The sequence below is a fragment of the Carassius carassius genome, chromosome 34 (genome assembly GCF_963082965.1).
Source record: "Carassius carassius chromosome 34, fCarCar2.1, whole genome shotgun sequence".
Lineage (NCBI taxonomy): Eukaryota > Metazoa > Chordata > Actinopteri > Cypriniformes > Cyprinidae > Carassius > Carassius carassius.
Window position 1 is genome coordinate 2,466,451 of NC_081788.1, and position 20,904 is coordinate 2,487,354.

General features: G+C 39.0%; 1 non-coding gene and 2 pseudogenes across 1 annotated transcript; 2 read left to right on the plus strand and 1 right to left on the minus strand.

Annotated features, from left to right (window-relative positions):
- The first annotated feature begins 1,788 nt into the window (after positions 1-1,788).
- On the plus strand, positions 1,789-1,907 carry LOC132115550 (5S ribosomal RNA). The gene has a single exon (XR_009425523.1). It is a non-coding gene; the product is annotated as a 5S ribosomal RNA (ribosomal RNA).
- An 8,399-nt stretch (positions 1,908-10,306) lies between these two features.
- On the plus strand, positions 10,307-10,425 carry LOC132115546 (5S ribosomal RNA; annotated as a pseudogene).
- A 10,159-nt stretch (positions 10,426-20,584) lies between these two features.
- LOC132115545 (5S ribosomal RNA) lies at positions 20,585-20,703 on the minus strand (annotated as a pseudogene).
- Between the last annotated feature and the right edge of the window lie 201 nt (positions 20,704-20,904).

Consider the following 20,904-nt stretch of genomic DNA (forward strand, 5'->3'; position numbering starts at 1 on the left):
GGTATATTTTAAGTGTGGTTAGTCTGCCAGCATGGGCGTACAAATGTTTTTATGGGATGATAAGCCAGCAAAAATAGCATATGACACAATAATTGGGGAGGTGGAAAAGGGAGGTTTGAGACTCATAGATCCAATGGTAAGAATGAAGAGTATGAGAATAAAGACAGTAAAAAAGTTTTTCAATAATGATGATATGGTATGGAAAAAAATAATGAGTTTCTTTATGAATAAGTGTGGGAAAATGGGGGATGATTTTATGTGGATGAATTTTACAGATAATATGCTTGAGAAGTCTTCAGAGCATGGAAAGTTTTTAAAGGGAAGGTTCATGTGGAGTTTAAAGGAAGAGAGCAACTATTGAAACAGCCCCTTTTCTTAAACAAATTAATTTCAAGGAATAGTAATGCAATCTTTTATAAGAAATGGTATTATGCGGGATTAAGACAAGTCAAAGACATTTTATATGAGGTAAAACCTGGATTTTTACCTTTACAGGCAATTATAGACATATTAGAGGAAAATGAAGATATAGAAAACAGAAAGCTGATTAAGGAGCAATACATAAAATTAAAAGAAGCTGTGCCACTACAGTGGATTAAAAGCATTGACGATAAAGAAACAGGAAATGAGGAACCTGAATTTTTTTTTAAAAGAAATGATGAACAGATTCCTTTCAATGGCTGTGTTCTTAAAATGTTTTATGTTTGTTTATGTGATCTTGTATTTTTAAGACCAAAAGCAACAGATTTTTGGGAAAGGTCTTTTTGTGAATAAGATGTAACAAAAATGTAAAATGGAGGTTTAAAAGTCCCGTCCTGGATAATTTGGATTTCTTGTTGAGACACAATGTTTTAATGACTGAACTGAAATTGGCAAAAATTGGAATAGCACAAGATTCAAAATGTAAATTATGTATGGAAAAAGATGAAGGAGTGTTACATTTGTTTTTAAAATGTAAAAAATTAGACAATTTAATGAAGATGTTAAGGAAAATTGTGGGGGACTTTTTAAGTGATCAGAATGATTGGTTAGAGAAATGGGAAACATTGATTTTATTTGGCTTTAATGGAACAGCACAAAATGTTTATGTTCATTAAATTTATGGTTAACAGTAGCAAGATATACGATTTGGAGAAGAAGGAATATAATGAAAATGAAGAAAAATAACTTTCATTATGTAGCTTATTTAAACAGTATTTGACTGCAGGACAGAGGACATATACGACTATTTTAATATGAATGCACAAATGGATGTATTTAACAAATACATTGTAGAAAACAATCCATACATTGTTAAAACATGGTCAGGTTTTAATGTGATTTTGCCTGAAAGATTTAAATTTAAATTTTGATTTTATTATTATTTTTATTTCTTACTTTATTTATTTATTTATTTATTTATTTATTTATTCTTTTTTCTTTCTTTCTTTCTTGCTTTCTTTATTTCTTTATTTATTATTATTATTATTATTATTATTTTATTTTTAATTAATTTATTTATTTATTTTAGTATTATTATTATTATTTTTATTTTATTTTATTTTTCTTCTTCTGCATATGCTTCAAATGTAAGACTGTGAATGTATAAAATTTGTGTTATTAAAAAAAAACAAAAACAAAAAAAAAGGCCCAATCTCGTCTGATCTTGGAAGCTAAGCAGGTTTGGGCCTGGTTAGTACTTGGATGGGAGACCGCCTGGGAATTTTGGGGTTTTCTTCCCTACTTATATAATGTACTGGAGATTAGAGTGGCTGATCTTTAAATAGCCCTCTCTTTGCAGCAGCCTTCGCTTACGGCCATACCAACCTGGCTATGCCCAGTCTCGTGGGATCTTGGAAGCTAAGCAGGTTTGGGCCTGGTTAGTACTTGAATGGGAGACCGCCTGGGAATACCAGGTGCTGTAAGCTTTTTGTAAAATTTTCACTAATTATATAATAATCTTGCAAAAAAAAAAAAAAAGAGTCAATGCCCGATCTCTGAATCTTAGCATGTTTGGTTCTGGTTACTACTTGGATGGGAGACCGCCTGGGAATGCCAGGTGCTGTAAGCTTTTGGGTTTTCTTTCACTAATTATCTAAGAGTCTTATAAAAAAATAAAAAAAATAAAAGGTCTATGCCCAATCTCGGAATTGAAGCAGGTTTGGGCCTGGTTAATACTTGGAAGTTAGACCGCCTGGGAAAACCAGTTGCTATAAGCTTTTGCATTTTCTTCCCTTCTTATATAATGCTCTACTGATTAGAGTGGCTGATCTTTAAATAGCCTTCTCTTTGCAGCAACCCTCGCTCACATCCATACCAACCTGGCTATGCCCGACATTGTCTGATCTCGGAAGCTAAGCTTGGATGGAAGACGTCCTGGGAATACCAGGTGCTGTAAGCTTGTGGGTTTTCTTCCCTACTTTTATAATGCACTGGCGATTAGAGTGTCTGATCTTTAAATAGCCTTCTCTTTGCAGCAGCCCTCGCTTACGGCCACATAACCTGAGGGCGCTAGAGAGCTATAGGAAGTGTTGGCTGCAGTTGGGAGAGGAAGGCTCTCCTCCATTTTGATTTTTCTGTTTGTGTTTGTTTGTAAGTTGTTTTTGGACTTTAGTTCAGTTTTTTTGTGTGGTTTTTCAGTTTTAAACCACCTAACAGCAGCTTTTTTCTGGCTGGAGGGTGATTTCTCTGTTTTTTGTTTTTTATTTTTCTCTTAAAATGGACGGATTAATGGATAACGACACAGGACTGGCTGGAGAGACACGTATGGCAAACGACACTGGACTGGCTGGAGAGAGATGCATGGCGAACGACACTGGACTGGAGTATCGACAACGAGCAGGACATGGTAAAAAACAAGATGCAAGAGATAAATTTGGTGAAAGGAAATACTTAAAGGAGGCAACTGTGATTGTGAATGTGGTGAGAGCTGTGGATATTATTAAAGCGGTGACGGACAAATGTGGATATGGTAAAATCTTAGCACTAAGGCCAAGACAAGGAAAGGAATATGAACTGACAATGGAGAAAGAAGAAACATGTGATGAACTGACTGAGGGATTGTTAATTAAAGGAGTGAACTTTGAGATAAAGAAACTGCAAAATAGAGATTATGTTGCTTCCTTCATGCACCTGCCCGTCTACCTTGATGATAAAGAAATTTTTAGAAAATTGGAGGGATGGGGAGTTAATCCCACATCAAAATTAAAAAGAAGATGCTACCCGGGCACTGATATAGAGGATGGAACAAGGTTTTTAAAAGTGAGATTCCCCAAGGAGGTGGCATCATTGCCCTACAGCACAAAGCTGGAAACAGCAGAAGGGCTGCAGTACTTTAGGGTGATGCACAGCCACCAGGTGAAGACCTGTAAGCTGTGCATGAGCCCGGATCATCTGCTCAAAGAATGCCCTGAATTTAAGTGCCACAAGTGCGAGGAAAGGGGACATTTCGCAAGGGATTGCAATGCGGTCAGATGCCCGGAGTGTCAAAACATTTTAAACAAGTGTGAGTGTTGGATGGAGGGAGAGGAAGGAGGTCTGGAGCATCGGGTGGACGGACAGGTGCATGAAGGAAACACTGAAGAGGAAGGAGATATTGATGAAGGACAAGGGGATGCAGGATTACCACAAATGGAAACAGGCAACCAAGAAGAAGAAGGAAAAAAGAATGATATGGATGAGGAACAAAGAGCAGAACAGAATACTCAATGGACAGAAATGGAAATATCGGACAGTTTTAAAAGTCTTTTGGATAATGTGGAGAGTGATGGACAAGGAATGTATGATCAAAACAGAGAAATGGACAGTGAAGAAGAAACAAGGATGGACAACATGGGAAAAGACAGAGGGGAGAGAGGACAAAGTAGAAGGAAACATTAAAGGTAAAACCAAATGTGGAAAATGCAAGAAAAAAGTTAATGACAAGGGGCCGAGTAAAAAGTGTAAACCGATATGAAGTGTTAAGAGGGCTGGAGGGAGAAGATGGAGAATAATGGTTTTTAGGTATTTATTTTTATTTCTTTTAATGGTTTTAAGTTGTGTTACTTTTAATGCAAGGGGACTGATGGACATGGGTAAATTTGAAAAGGTGAAAGAAATGTGTAAAAGAGAGGATGTGATTTTATTACAAGAAACTAACTGGAGGGAAGAGTACATGACTGAAATAAGGAAAAGGTGGAGCGGAGAGATTTTTTATAACAATGGTGATGGGAGGCTGGGAAGAGGAGTTGCGATTTTAATAAAAGAAAACTGTGGGGTAAAACAATATATAATGACATAGATGGGAAATGTATTGTGGTTGAAATGGAGTATGAGGAGAAAAAAGTTATTGTAGTTAATATTCATGCACCGACTGTAGAGAATGGAAAGAAGGAATATTTTAATGTATTAAGAGATTTAAAAAAAAAAGCATAAATAAGTTATTATGATGGGTGATTTTAATAACGTTTTCAGTAAATTAGAAATGGGTGAGGGAATGGTTTTTAAAAATGATAAAGGAAGAAAAGAACTTAAATTATTAATGGAAGAAAAGAATATAATTGATGTATGGAGAGAAAGAAACGAAAAAAAGAAAGAATATTCAAGGAGGCAATTAGTAGGGAATTTTATGTTTAAAACAAGGATTGATTTTATTTTATGTACAAGGAACATTGAAGGATTTATCGGTAACATTAAATATGAAGAATCAAGCTTAAGTGACCATAAACCACTTTTTATGCAAGTAGACTGGAGTTCAGTGAAAAAAAGGCCGGGGGTATGAGTTTTAAATACAGAGGTTTTGAAGAATGAGGAGTATGTGTTAAGTATTAAAGAAATTATTGAAAAAGAAAAGGAGAATGGAATGTACAGCGAAGATAAAAGGATATGGTGGGAAAATGTTAAATATTTAGTAAAAAAAAATCACAATAAAGTATTGCAAATTAATACAGATATGTAAGAGGAAGAAGGAGAGAGAAATAAGAGAAAAATTGGAAAAGGAATTAAATGAGAATGGGAAAAATTTACAAAAAAATAAAAGAATTGGAGGGAATATTGAAAGAAATGGAAGAGGAAAAATATGAAGGTGCAAGACTAAGAAATAAAGCTAAATATACTGTGGAGGGTGAAAAATGTACTAAGTTTTTCTTTGATCTAGAAAAAAATAAGAGGGAATGCTGGAATGATTAAAGAAATAAAAGGAAAAAATGGTGTAGTGGTGGAAACAAATGAGGAAATATTAAAAGAAATAAAAGCTTATTATGAGAACCTGTTTAGTACTGAGGGGTTGAGGGAAGAAGAGAAATTGGAGTTATTAAAGCAAATAAAAACAACAGTAGGACAAGTAGACAAAAAAGAGTGTGATGAAGAGATAAGAGAAGAAGAGATAAAAAATAGCAATAAGTGAATTAAACAAAAAGAAAAGTCCAGGTATAGATGGTTTGGGGAGTGCATTTTATATAGTTTTTAAAGATTTTTTAACCAGTATTTTAAAAGAAGTATATGAAGAGATTTTTAAGAAAGAGGAAATGAATCAGAGAATGGGGATGGGATTAATAAAGTTGATATATAAAAGAAAAGGAGATAAAATAGACTTAAAAAATTATAGACCAATTACAATGCTGAATACAGATCTAAAAATTTTAACATAAGTTTTAGCCAACATATTGAAAGAGGTAATGCCAACCATAATTGAAACAAATCAAGTGTATGGAGTTAAAGGGAAAGATATAGCGGACACAACTCTAAGTATAATAGATAGAATAAGACATATGAAAGAAAAAAACAAAAAAGGATATGTTATTAGTGTGGATTTCGAAAAGGCTTTTGATAGAGTGGAGCATGAATATTTATTTGGAATTTTAAGAAGGTACGGGTTTGGGGAAAATTTTGTCAAGTGGATTACAATTTTATATAGGGGGAGCAATAACAAGAATACAATGTAAAGTTTTTTTAACTGAATGTTTTAAAATTACTAGGTCAATAAGACAAGGATGTCCATTATCAGCGCTTTTATATTCTTTAGTTGCAGAACCATTGGGATTAGCTATAAAAATAGATGAAGACATAAGAGGGATAAACATTGAAAGAAGTGGGGGAAATGAAAAATATTTCAATATGCGGATGATACAACAATAATAGTTAAAGATATAGAGAGTGTTAATAAAGTAATGGAAGTAGTACAGATGTTTTGTAGGGGATCAGGAGGCAAGATAAATGAAGAAAAAACAATATATATATATGAGATTTGGAGGAGTGACTGTTTTAACAGATTCTTTTCATTTTAAAGAAACAAAAGAAATAAGGATTTTAGGTGTTCTAATGGGAAAAGACGAAAGGAATGTTAAAGAAAAAATGTGGGAAGAAATAGGAGGAATTGAAAGAAGGTTAAATTTTTGGAAATTGAGGACATTAAGTTTAAAAGGGAAGGTTTTAATTTTAAATGTGCTAATGGTGTCAAAGTTGTGTTATGTTTTATATGTGACTGCTATGCCAATGTGGGTGGAAAAAAGGTTGAAAAATTGTTTTTTTAGATTTTTTATGGAATAGTAAACCTTCAAGAATTGCATATACTACATTAATAGGAGAAGCAGGGAAGGGAGGGATGGGATTAATTGATGTGGAACAGAGAAAAAATAGCTTAAGAAATAAAATAGTAAAAAAATATCTAGATGAGGGTCACAAAACAGCATGGAAAAAGACAATGGAATATTTTTTAAACAAATGTGGGGATTTTAACATGGGGGATGGAATTTTACGGATGAAAACGAAGAATTGGATGACAGAATGCTTACCAGAGTTTTATAGAGAAACGTTTAGCGCCTGGGGAAAATTTTTAGATAGAGTTGAGTATGATAATATAATAAAAAAATATATTTTTTTAAGAAATGGATGGAAGTGGAGTCACGTGAGTACCTCAAGCGAGATGGCGGCTCCCTAGACAAGCTCCCACCCACTTGCTAATAATTGCATAGTTTATTATGAAATAGTTGAAATTTCGTTGGAAAGAATACTTTGAAAATGTCTATAATAAAATTCTAGAGACTTTATCACGCTTTCGACGGCATTATGATGGCGACAACGTCTTAATATTTCAAGGAAGCAAACCGCATGGCAACCAGACAGACCCCACCTCCCACTGAGACCAAGACAGCTTCGAATTCGCCTGAAAAACAAACTGATGCTAAAGTGAGCTTGGAGAAAGTTTTCACCGAAATTACTAAAATGAGTAAAACCCTTCAGTCAGTCGCAGTGGACACGATCGCCATTAAAGAGACAATGACGAAGTTAAAAGAGTCTGTGAACGGGCTGCAGATCAGAATGGAGGAGGCGGAAGGCCGTATTTCACAATTGGAAGACGTGACAGGAGGGCTGACGACAGACAAATACGTCAAAGAAAAGAAGATAAAAGCTTTGTGGGAACGTGTTCAAATGCTTGAAAACCATAGCAAGAGGAACAATGTAAGACTTGTGGGGCTGAAAGAAAAGTATGGGACGAATGGCACCCTGGAGACATGCGTGAAGAAGGTTCTGAGTGAAGGTCTGGGGATCGATATGGAGGGGGAGTTCGAAATTGAGAGGATTCATCGAATATTGGCTCCCATGCCAAGTGAGGATCAACCGCCGAGACCGGTGCTGATCAGGTTTTTGAGGCAGTCAGCGCGGGAGTGTCGTGGACTTTTGTGGGAGGATCGTAGACTGTCCGTGTTTCCCGATATGTCGAGGGAACTGGCTGAAAAAAGAAAGACGTTCCTTCCTGCCAAGAAAGCGCTTCAACAGCTAAATTTAAGATACACGCTAGCTTTCCCCGCTACACTGAGATTTACTTGGAAAAGTAGAAATCATAGTTTCACCAGCACCGAGGAAGCAGAACGCTTCATTAGCACATTGCGTAAAGATGAGACATAAACAGGCATGCTGTTATAAGACAGTGATGCTTATGTACGACGAGGAACATATAAAAGTCAACCAATGGGTGGAAATCAAACGCGAGTGGGTTTTGGGCTTTAGATGCTATGCTGCCTGAGCAGCGTGCAGCTGGACAGCGACATAACCAGCTGCATGGGGGGTGCCTCACGGACCATTAGGAGTTATTTTCTGTTGTTGCGTGTTATAATTGCAACACTTTTGTTTTTATATTTTGGCTTAAAGACCAGAGATCGGTCAGAGCTCACAGTTCGTGTTTTGAGGGAGCATTTTAAGTTACTTAATGGTGTTTGTATTGGTTCTTGTGATTTTTTTATGAAAAAAGGTTCGGTCATGACAAAGCTTACTACTAAGAAATCATTATTTTATTGGCTAGGCAACAATGTCTATATAGGTGTAAATACACCAATATACGGGTTTTTTAATTTTTAATTTTTTTTCTCCCTCTACCCTGATGTCAATATTACATAGTACACTATGGTGGGAAGTCATATAATATGCATGTTTTGGAACATAAAAGGCTGTGGGAGTCCTATAAAAAGAGGCAAAGTTTAAAGGGGAAGAGGCTCTAAAATTGAAGTATGGATTGGTTGGACACGTATTTCATAGTTCCTTTTCCAGCAAACGGAATGGCGTTGTTATATTAGTGAACAAGAACTTAAATTTTATTCCGACTGGTGAGGTCAAAGATGATGAGGGGAGAATGGTCTGTGTACAGGCCACAATAAATGGTACTGCAGTGGTGCTATGTAACATCTATGCTCCAAACATAGGGGATCCTAATTTTTTCTATGAATTAAATAAGACTTTGGGGGATATGGATGCCCAAATAATACTAGCCGGAGATTTTAATCAAGTTTGGGATCCTTTTATAGATCAAAGTAAATTTAGAGAGCAAACATATCCTAAAGACAGAGCGGCAATTCACATGATGAGTGAAGATAATGGATTAGTGGATATTTGGCGCCTGGTGAATCCTCGCGAGAAGGAATACACCTTCTACTCACATTGTCATAAATCTCATTCCAGAATTGATATGTTTCTGATCTTGAGAACCATGACAAAGCATGTTACACACTGCAAAATAAATGCTATTGCCTTATCCGATCACGCAGCCGTGAAGTTAGGCATTGATATTAACTTGCGACAAAGAGGAAAGGCAGATGGAGATTAAACACCTCACTGCTGTCCCATGAGGCCTTTGTTGCATCGTTGAAGCAAGATTTAAAGACTTTTTTTGTACTTAATACTGGTAGTTACTGATTGAAGATCAATTGAATGGGAGGCATCTAAGGCATATGTTAGAGGGAAGATAATAGCTTATGCATCTAAAAGGAAAAGGGAGGACCGGGACAGAATACAGGAATTGGATAACAAAATTAAATTATGAAAAATAATTATCCCAACGTTTTTCAAACCAATTGTATCAAGATATTTGTAAACTTAAATTTGAACTCCAGGAAATTTATAATAAAAAGGTGGAATATGCCTTATTTAGATTTGGAACTACTTTCTATGAGGAAGGGGACAAAACTGGTAAACTGCTTGCCAGACATGTAAGTAAATTGGATGGAATAATGCAATTGAAAAACTGTGAATTGAAAGTTAAATAAAAAGATAAAAAAAAGGCTATGCCTGATCTCGCCTGATCTCGTCTGATCTCGGAAGCTAAGCAGGTTTGGGCCTGGTTAGTACTTGGATGGGAGAACTCCTGGGAATACCAGGTGCTGTAAGATTTTGGATTTTTTCACTAATTATCTAATAATCTTGCAAAAAATACAAAAGTCTATGCCTGATTTCAGAAGCAAAGCAGGTTTGGGCCTGGTTAATACTTTGAAGGGAGACTGCCTGGGAATACCAGGTGCTGTAAGCTTTTGGATTTTTTCACTAATTATCTAATAATCTTACAAAAAATAAAAAAGTCTATGCCCGATTTCAGAAGCAAAGCAGGTTTGGGCCTGGTTAGTACTTTGAAGGGAGACTGCCTGGGAATACCAGGTGCTGTAAGCTTTTAGATATTTTTCACTAATTTTCTAATAATCTTATAAAAAAAAAAAAAAAAAAAAAAGATTCAATGCCCAATTTCGGAATTGAAGCAGGTTTGGGCCTGGTTAATACTTGGACGTTAGACCGCCTCGGAAAACCAGTTGCTATAAGCTTTTGCATTTTCTTCCCTTCTTATATAATGCTCTACCGATTAGAGTGGCTGTTCTTTAAATAGCCTTCTCTTTGCAGCAACCCTCGCTTACAGCCATACCAACCTGGCTATGCCTGACCTCGTCTGATCTCGGAAGCTAAGCTTGGATGGGAGACGTCCTGGGAATACCAGGTGCTGTAAGCTTGTGGGTTTTCTTCCGTACTTTTATAATGCACTGGCGATTAGAGTGTCTGATCTTTAAATAGCCTTCTCTTTGCAGCAGCCCTTGCTTATGGCCAAACCAACCTAGCTATGCCTGATCTCGTCTGATCTCGGAAGTTAAGCAGAATTGGGCCTGGTTAGTACTTGGATGGGAGACCGCCTGGGAATACCAGGTGCTTTAATCTTTTGGAATTTTTCACTAATTATCAAATAATCTTATAAAAAAATACAAAATAAAAGTCTATGCCCGATTTCAGAAGCAAAGCAGGTTTGGGCCTGGTTAGTACTTTGAAGGGAGACCACCTGGGAAAACCAGTTGCTATAAGCTTTTGCATTTTCTTCCCTTCTTATATAATGCTCTACCGGGGCTAGACAGAAAACAGTTTGACACCATGGTATAATGAGCATACTCGCACCCTAAAGAGAGCAGCCCGAAAAATGGAGCGCAGCTGGAGGAAAACAAAACTAGAGGTATTTCGTATTGCTTGGCGGGAAAGTAACCTATCCTACAAAAGCATTAAAAACTGCTAGATCCGATTACTTTTCTTCTCTTTTAGAAGAAAACAAACATAACCCCAGGTATTTATTCAATACAGTGGCTAAATTAACGAAAAATAAAGCCTCAACAAGTGTTCACATTTCCCAACACCACAGCAGTAATGACTTTATGAACTACTTTACTTCTAAAATCGATACTATTAGAGATAAAATTGCAACCATTCAGCCGTCAGCTACAGTATCGCATCAGACAGTGCACTATAGACCCCCTGAGGAACAGTTCCACTCATTCTCTACAATAGGAGAGGAAAAATTGTATAAACTTGTTAAATCATCTAAACCAACAACATGTATGTGAGACCTTATACCATCTAAGCTCCTAAAAGAGGTGCTTCGTGAAGTCATAGATCCTCTTCTGACTATTATTAATTCCCCATTGTCATTAGGATATTTCCCCAAAACCTTCAAACTGGATGTTATTGAGCCTCTCATCAAAAAAACACAACTTGACCCCAAATAACTAGTTAATTATAGACCAATCTCGAATCTCCCTTTTCTTTCCAAGATACTAGAAAAGGTGGTATCCTCACAATTATATTCCTTCTCAGAGAAAAATGGTATATGTAAGGATTTCCAGTCAGGATTTAGACCGTATCATAGTACTGAGACTGCTCTCCTTAGAGTTACAAATGATCTACTCTTATCATCTGATCGTGGGTGTATTTCTCTATTAGTTTTATTGGATCTTAGTGCTGCGTTTGACACAATTGACCACAACATTCTTTTGCATGGACTTGAACACTTTGTTGGCATTAATGGAAGTGCATTAGCATGGTTTAAATCGTACTTATATGACCGCCATCAGTTCGTAGCAGTGAATGAAGATGTATCATATCAATCACAAGTGCACTATGGAGTACCTCAAGGCTCAGTACTAGGGCCGCTACTCTTCACACTTTATATGTTACCCTTGGGAGATATCATCAGGAAACATGGTGTTAGCTTTCACTGTTATGCTGAGGATACTCAGCTCTATATTTCTTCACGACCCGGTGAAACACACCAATTTGAAAAACTAATGGAATGCATAGTCAATGATGAGTAATTTCTTACTGCTAAATTCTGAAAAAACAGAGGTGTTAATTATAGGACCTAAAAACTCTGCTTGTAATAACCTAGAACACTGTCTTAGACTTGATGGTTGCTCTGTCAATTCTTCGTCATCAGTTAGGAACCTAGGTGTGCTATTTGATCGCAATCTTTCCTTAGAAAGCCACGTTTCTAGCATTTGTAAATCTGCATTTTTCCATCTCAAAAATATATGTAAATTACGGCCTATGCTCTCAATGTCAAATGCAGAAAGGTTAATCCATGCATTTATGACCTCAAGGTTAGATCATTGTAATGCTTTATTGGGTGGTTGTTCTGCACGCTTAGTAAACAAACTACAGCTAGTCCAAAATGCAGCAGCAAGAGTTCTTACTAGAACCAAGAAGTATGACCATATTAGCCCGGTCTTGTCAACACTGCACTGGCTACCTATCAAACATCGTATAGATTTTAAAATATTGCTTATTACTTATAAAGCCCTGAATGGTTTAGCACCTCAGTATTTGAATGAGCTCCTTTTACATTATAATCCTCTACGTCCGCTACGTTCTCAAAACTCAGGCAATTTGATAATACCTAGAATATCAAAATCAACTGCGGGCGGCAGATCCTTTTCCTATTTGGCGCCTAAACTCTGGAATAACCTACCTAACATTGTTCGGGAGGCAGACACACTCTTGCAGTTTAAATCTAGAATAAAAACCCATCTCTTTAACCTGGCTTACACATAACATACTAATATGCTTTTAATATCCAAATCCGTTAAAGGATTTTTAGGCTGCATTAATTAGGTAAACCAGAGCTGGGAACACTTCACATAACACCCTATGTACTTGCTACATCATTAGAAGAATGGCATCTACGCTAATATTTGTCTGTTTCTCTCTTATTCCGAGGTCACCGTAGCCACCAGATCCAGTCTGTATCCAGATCAGAGGGTCACTGCAGTCACCCGGATCCAGTACGTATCCAGACCAGATGGTGGATCAGCACCTAGAAAGGACCTCTACTGCCCTGAAAGATAGTGGAGACCAGGATGACTAGAGCCCCAGATACAGATTCCCTGTAAAGACCTTGTCTCAGAGGACCACCAGGACAAGACCACAGGAAACAGATGATTCTTCTGCACAATCTAAATTTGCTTCAGCCAGGAATTGAACTACTGGATTCGTCTGGTCAGAGGAGAACTGGCCCCCCAACTGAGCCTGGTTTCTACAAAGGTTTTTTTCTCCATTCTGTCACTGATGGAGTTTCGGTTCCTTGTCGCTGTCGCCTCTGGCTTGCTTAGTTGGGGTCACTATTTAAACTGAACAGAGATGACATCACTGAATTCAATGATGAACTGCCTTTAACTATCATTTTGCACTATTGACACACTGTTTTCCTAATGAATGTTGTTCAGTTGCTTTGACGCAATGTATTTTGTTTCAAGCGCTATATAAATAAAGGTGACTTGACTTGACTCGACAGCCCATAGCTAGTATTATCAAAACGGAGCAACAAGACCTAGAAAACAATGGTGACTTACCAATGAGCAAACAAACCAGGTTCCCAAGTACAGGAGGACAACTGCAGGGCAGACAGTTTGTGGCATCCGCCGGTCGATTTAAGTCATCTGGAAGAAGAACAGCAGAAAATAGTCAAAGACATGCTTTATGAAGAAGCCAACGTGTTCTCCCGTGGGGATGATGATATTGAGTGTATCCCAAGCTTACAGATGGCAATTAACCTGAAGGATGACATCCCTGTTCAGCGAGCTTATGCCTCCATCCCAAAACCCCTGTATAAGGAAGTGAAGGAATACGTCAAGGACTTACTAGCTCAGGGTTGGGTGGTCAAGTCAAAGTCTCCGTATGCAGCCCCGGTGGTGTGTGTCCGGAAAAAATATGGTACGCTGAGACTGTGTATAGGCTACAGATTGTTGACAGTTCCAGACAGACATCCACTTCCCCAGATCTAGGACCTTATTGACACCCTTGGAGGCTACCGATGGTTTTCAATCTTAGATCAGGGGAAGGCCTACCATCAGGGATTCATGGCGGAGGGATCTCGACACCTTACTCCTTACACACCTATCGTACTGGCTAACGCACCAGCGGCATTACAGAGGAGTATGGAGGGAATGGTGGAGTCACTGAGAGATGAATTATGCATACCATATCTCGATGACATACTTTGCTTTGGCAAAACATTCAGTGATCATGTCGAGGGGCTTAGGAGAGTTCTTAGAGTACTGAAGGGTCATGGGGTAAAGTTGAGGCCAGCAAAGTGCGAGCTCTTCAAGAAGGAGGTCAGATACGTGGGAAGACTAGTTTCAGAGGATGGTGTTCGCATCGACCCAAAAGACCTAGAAGCAGTCCTCTCCCTAAAAGAACAAAAGCCCACCACCGTTGGGGAGTTGCAGCGATTGTTGGGGTTCCTCAGTTATTACCACACCTTCATCCAGGATTTTTCACGAATCGCTAAGCCACTGTACGAGCTCCTCCAGTCTCGGGGAACAATAGCAGCTGAGGAGCAGAATAAATCTGGTAAAGCTGCGAAAAGAGGAAACCAGTTACCATCCCGTACAAAAGTAGAGTGGACGAGTGTGCACCAAGGTGTGTTGGAGAGACTCATTGAGGCTCTAACCACTCCCCCAGTACTAGCTAACCCGAACTTTGAACTTCCATTTGTGCCCCATACAGATGCGTCCGAACAGGGGCTTGGGGCTGTGCTCTACCAACAGCAAGAGGGCCGGCTCAGAGTCATTGGCTATGGTTCCATTAGTTATAGGCTCCACTCCGGCAAGCTTGAGTTCTTGGCACTTAAATGGGCGGTCTGTGAGAAGTTACTTTTTCTATGCACCACACTTTACAGATTACACCTGACATGATGAAAACTGCAAAAGGAGGCCTCAAGAGACTGTTATATGAGTGGAGAAAATTGGATCTCCAAAATGGACAGCTCTTTCGTAAGACCAATAACAGATCTCAACTTGTTCTTCCAGCTAAGTTTAAGCAGGTGGCCTTGAAACACCTACACAATGACATGGGTCATGTGGGGACGGAACAAGTTCTGGACTTGGCAAAGAACAGATTCTACTGGCCATTTATGAAGAAGGAGATCGAGCACTATGTCCCCCAGCAGTGCCGATGTGTGAAGCAAAAGAAACCAGTGGTGAAGATAAGAGCCCTGATGGGAAGTCTTACCTCAAGTTGCCCACTGGACCTTGTGTCCATCGACTACCTCCACCTGGAGCGGAGTCGTGGTGGATACGAATATATCCTGGTCCTGGTGGACCATTTTACCAGATTAGCCCAGGTGTACCCGACAAGAGACAAGTCTGGAAGGACGGCAGCTGAGAGGATATCTAATGACTATATCCCAAGATTTGGTTACCCTTCTCGGCCTTAACACCCCCAAGCAAATCCAGCAGAACGCTTCAATCGCACCCTGCTACAAATGTTGAGAATGCTGGAGGAGAAAGAAAAGGACAGGTGGAAAGATTACCTCCCAAAGGTAGTGCATGCTTACAATTGCACTAAGCATGAGGCGACAGGGTTCTCTCCATTCTTCCTCCTGTATGGACGTCACCCTCACTTGTGTGTAAGATTTTTGTGTTTGAGAGAAAAAAGCTAGCAAGATGGCGCCAGTGTGTTGGTCGGCTTGCCGTCAGCTCCGTCAACTTCTATGTTTGTTTGTGTTGTCACTTACGCTATGTCGGTACTGTCCCGTTGTTGCTACAAGGTCATATGATCGTAATACTTTGCTGGATCTCAGAAACGCACTGGTGACCCCTGTTCTTTACGACGGATGTCACCCTCCGCCTATTTACCCCATCGCTGAGTGCGTCATCCGGCTACCTTGCTGTATCTCTAACCGGAGGAAGCGTCGGAGGCGCAAACGTGGAGGCGTCCGGGTGAAGATCAGGAGAGGAGCGAGTGGTTCTCCTGTACAATCATTTTTTTTCCCGTCACAATCTGGATTTTCTGTTTTTAACCGAGACATGGATTAGCGCTGGAGTTGGCCAGTCGTTTTTTTTTAACGAACTTTGCCCAACTAATTGTTCATTTATTAGCACGCCGAGATGCGTTGGAAGAGGAGGCGGTGTGGCTCTTGTTTATAGGAACAATTGTGACCCGTCACGGAAACCAGTGACACAAGTCGGCAGCACAACTTTCGATCAAAATGAGAAAGAAGCGTTTTTTTTCGAAATTGGTGATTTTCGTTTTTTTGCAGAATCTGTTAGTTGAGATGACGAAGAAGCCTCTCCGTGTTTGAGATAGCAGTATTGGTATATTTAAAAGCGTACATTTTGAGGTTGAAATCGGCTTGTTTTTCGGAGATTCTAGCACGCAGTAGTGATGTCCGATTCGTGAACGAATCGTTCAATTTAACCGGCTCTTCTTAGTGAACCGGTTGAACCAGTTCACCAAATCGAACTGAATCATTTGAAACGGTTCACGTCTCCAATAAGCATTAATCCACAAATTACTTAAGATGTTAACTTTTTTAACGTGACTGACACTCCCTCTGAGTCAGAATAAACCAATATCCCGGGGTAATTCATTTACTCAAACAGTACACTGACTGAACTGCTGTGTAGACCGAACTGAAGATGAACACCGAGCCGAGCCAGATGACGAACGAACACGCCCAGTGCTGGAGCAGTTCTCGTTCTCGAGTCAAGAGCTGGTTGCATCGGTGTTCGGATCACCAGTACACTGAACTGAGAATCGTTTCTCTCGGACGCGTCCGATTTGAGAACCGATGAGCTGATTCTCGTTCTCGAGTCAAGAACCGGTTGCATCGGTTTTCGGATCACCAGTACACTGAACCGAAAACCGTTTCTTTCGGACGAGTCCGATTTGAAAACCGATGAACTGATGCTACTGCGCATGCATGTAAAGTATTTCGGAAAGTGTGATAAAAGATCTATATACCTTTTTAAGATGAATGTTTCTAATCTGTATATTGTAGATTATGTATAGGCCAGAGGGGGTTTCAGGGAAGTTGGACAATAATTAAGAACTCTAAAGACTCTATGTTTCATAGGAATAAGGGATGATTTATGAAATATGTGTACTGTATTTATAGTTAATGATGACACATTCACAAATTGAGTTTGTAGTAAACAGAACATGAACACGAGTAGAGCAACTGATTATACTGAACTGCAGCACGTGCCGGTAAGAGTGATTCTCGTTCTCGAGTCAAGAACCGGTTGCATCGGTTTTCGGATCATCAGTACACTGAACCAAAACCGTTTCTTTCGGACGTGTCCGTTTTGAGAACAGAGGAGCTGACTATACTGTGCATGCGTGATTCAGCGTGAAGCCGACTGACTCACAGCGCGTCTGAACCGAACTGATTCTTTTGGTATTTGATTCTGAACTGATTCTGTGCTAATGTTATGAGCTCGGGTAAACCGAGGGCTTGAATGAAGGGGCAATCTGGCGAAACGTAAGTTCATTTAATAACAAATACATCGCAATGGTTTATGTATAGTGGTTTCTGCGCTGATGACACCTAATTTATTTACTTTATATCTTCAAGACTTAAATCCTCATATGCACATTATTGCTGTTACTGTTTTTGGGTGCATTGTTGCAAAACTTAATTGTAAACTTTTCATGATTATGAGGTTTTTAACTGACTAAAGTTATGATTACTGTCTTTATATATTTGAATGTTTGATAGACGTGACGCCATTACGTCATCGCCAATGACGTCATTACGTCGAGCGAAAAAGAACCGGTGAACCGTTTTTTTCAACCGGTTTATTGAATTGAACCGTCCGAAAGAACCGGTTCGCGGAAAAGAATCGAACTTCCCATCACTAGCACGCAGTAGGGGCGTGTCATTGTCTGTGTGTATTTTCATACTGGATAAGCCGGCTTTTGTTTCTTTTGTTATTGCCCCCGCCCTCCGAGGGAAGCGTGGCTACTTATTATGCAGCGCTCTGGCCGGCTCTAGCTGATATCAAAATTCAATGAAGATGGACGCCCCGAAGATGATCGCAGATGAGCTGAACCGTGGCCGTTACACCGAAAATGTTTTGAAGTACTTCTTCGACAAGCCGGATGCTTATGAACGAGCGCTCACTGATTCTGAAGACGATCTGAGCGACGATGAAAGCGGCATAATAAGACTGTATAATATCCCTAATCTACAACTGAGCGAAGATGAAGATGAGGAAGAATGTATTGGACTGGCGTCAGATGAGTTGGACCGTAAGATATCAGAGGCTATATCGATAGTAACATTTGATGGGGATAAAGACAGAGAAATGGGGAAAATCCGTAACTTTGACTGTAAATGCTACACGAGGAGAAAAGAGAGCTCTCTGCATGGGAGACAGTCCTGTAGCCAGAAGCTTTCTCCAGACATTATGTACTATCTTCATTTTATACCCTTCATCTTTCAAAAGGTCATTATTTAAACACCATATTCCCTTTCCTCTCTCTCCCCCTGTTTCATTCATATGTACTATTAACATCCCATGATCACTTAAAGAAGGCATCTTATAATATATCTTATCCATCTTCCTCTCCATGTTTCTTGTAATTAAAATAAAATCTATTCTACTTTGCTTCATTTTATACTTCACCAATTTTTGTCTTGAAAAATCTTTTATACCCTCATTCCTCTCTCTCCATATATCTATTAGATCATATTTATCCATTAATTTAAGCAATTCTTCCCTCCCACTATCTCTTTTATAGACCATATCATTTGCTATATCCAATCTACTAAAAACTGTATTAAAATCTCCCATTACATTAATATTTTCCCATTTCTCCATCTGACCATTTAAATCCTTAAAAAACATTTTCTTTTCAGCCTCTTCATTTGGTGCATGTACATTACACACAAAAACATTTTCCCCTCCTATAACCATTTTCACAATACATAGAGCCATTAACAACAAAACATTCATATTTCATACTTTTCTCCCACCTTCTCCATTAAAACTCCATCTTCATTTGTACCCGAGTTTCTTCTCCTTCTATGTCCTTTTTCTCTACTTTCTCCTACATATAATTTAATGTCCAATATTCCTCTCTTCATTCCCCTCCTCAACTCTTCCAAATTTACTTCTATGCATTCCTCTACTTGCTCCTTCTCCTTTTTATTCTCCTGTCCTTCTTTTATTATATCATCCACCAGACACCTACACCCCTCTATCATATGTTCCACCATTTTAACCCCCTCTCTTCCCTCCAACTCCTTATCCCCCCCCCCCCCCTTTCCTGCTCCTGACTTTTTCTGTCATTCAGAGACCCATCTTCCTCTCCCTCATTTATGACTGTCCATACTCTCCATATTCTCTTCTGGTTCACCATTTTCAGTTTCATCATTTGTTTCTTCTTCATGTTCACTTTCACAGTCACACCTTATGAATACTTTCCCACAATCCAGACATTTATCAGCTTTACAGTCTTTCGCGAAATGCCCTTGCTCAAAGCATTCAAAACATTTGAAATCAGGACAGTCCCTGAAAATGTGTCCTGGCTGCATACACATCCGACATAGTTTTTCCTGTCCATCATGTATGACCCTAAAGTACTGAGTGCCATCTGCGGTTTCAAATTTAGCGCTATAGGGTAGTGATGTTACCTCTTTTGGAAATTTAACCTTCACATACCTCGTTCCATCAGCAATGTTTGTTCCAGGATAAACTCTTCTCTTTATTTTTGTCATTGGATTAACTCCCCAAAACTTCAATTTGTTCTCAATCACTTCATCCTCCAAGTATGCCGGTAAGTGAAGAAAAGACACAATATGTTCCTTTACCTCCAGCCTCCTTATTTCGAAGAATTGACCTTTTATTTCCATTCCATCCAGTAACACATCACAAAGCTCTGCACCTTCCACAGTCAACTCATATCTCACCGCCAGCAATTTACCAAATCCAATCTTCTCTGAAACTACTTTTAATGATATCCACAGCTTTCACCTCCTTATTTCATTTTAAGTCCAACACCACCGTTGCTTCTTTAAGATAATCCACTCTTTGCTTGATTCCCCTCTGTGCTCCATGATCCATATTTCTTCCATTTGCCTCTCTTGATCCTCTATCTGCTCCATGTGGTTCCAAACGTTCTTCCGGTCCTCCTGCCATTGCCAGATCTTTACCACGTGGTCCATCCATTTTTGTGAGCAAAATAGCACAAACAAAGGCTTGCCTCTAAGCAGATAAACTGCTTGGAGCTTAAACGTGGGCTTTTCCAAACAAAACCAAATCTCCTCCCACAGAATAAACAGAAAAAAAACTAAAATACATAATAAAGCTTTAGAAGAGACTTTCTCTTCCAACTGCAGTTAGACACACCTTCACAATCACTCTCTATCGCCCTCAGGTTGGTATGGCCGTAAGCGAAGGCTGCTGCAAAGAGAGGGCTATTTTAAAGATCAGCCACTCTAATCTCCAGTACATTATATAAGTAGGCAAGAAAACCCAAAATCTTACAGCACCTGGCATTCCCAGGCGGTCTCCCATCCACGTAGTAACCAGAACCAAACATGCTAAGATTCAGAGATCGGGCAATGACTCTTTTTTTTTTTTTTTTTGCAAGATTATTATATAATTAGTGAAAAATTTCCAAAAAGCTTACAGCACCTGGCATTCGCAGGTGGGCTCCCATCCAAGTAGTAACCAGATCCAAACATGCTAAGATTCAGAGATCGGGCATTGACTCTTTTTTTTTTTTTTTTTTGCAAGATTATTATATAATTAGTGAAAAGTTTCCAAAAAGCTTACAGCACCTGGTATTACCAGGCGGTCTCCAATCCAAGTACTAACCAGGCCCAAACCTGCTTAGTATCCAAGATCAGACGAGATTGGGCATAGCCAGGTTGGTATGGCCATAAGTGAAGGCTGCTGCAAAGAGAGGGCTATTTAAAGATCAGCCACTCTAATCTCAAGAACATTATATAAGTAGGGAAGAAAACCCAAAAGCTTAAAGCACCTGGTATTCCCAGGCGGTCTCCCATCCAAGTACTAACCAGGCCCAAACCTGCTTAGCTTCCAAGATCAGACGAGATTGGGCATAGCTTTTTTTTTTTTTTTTATT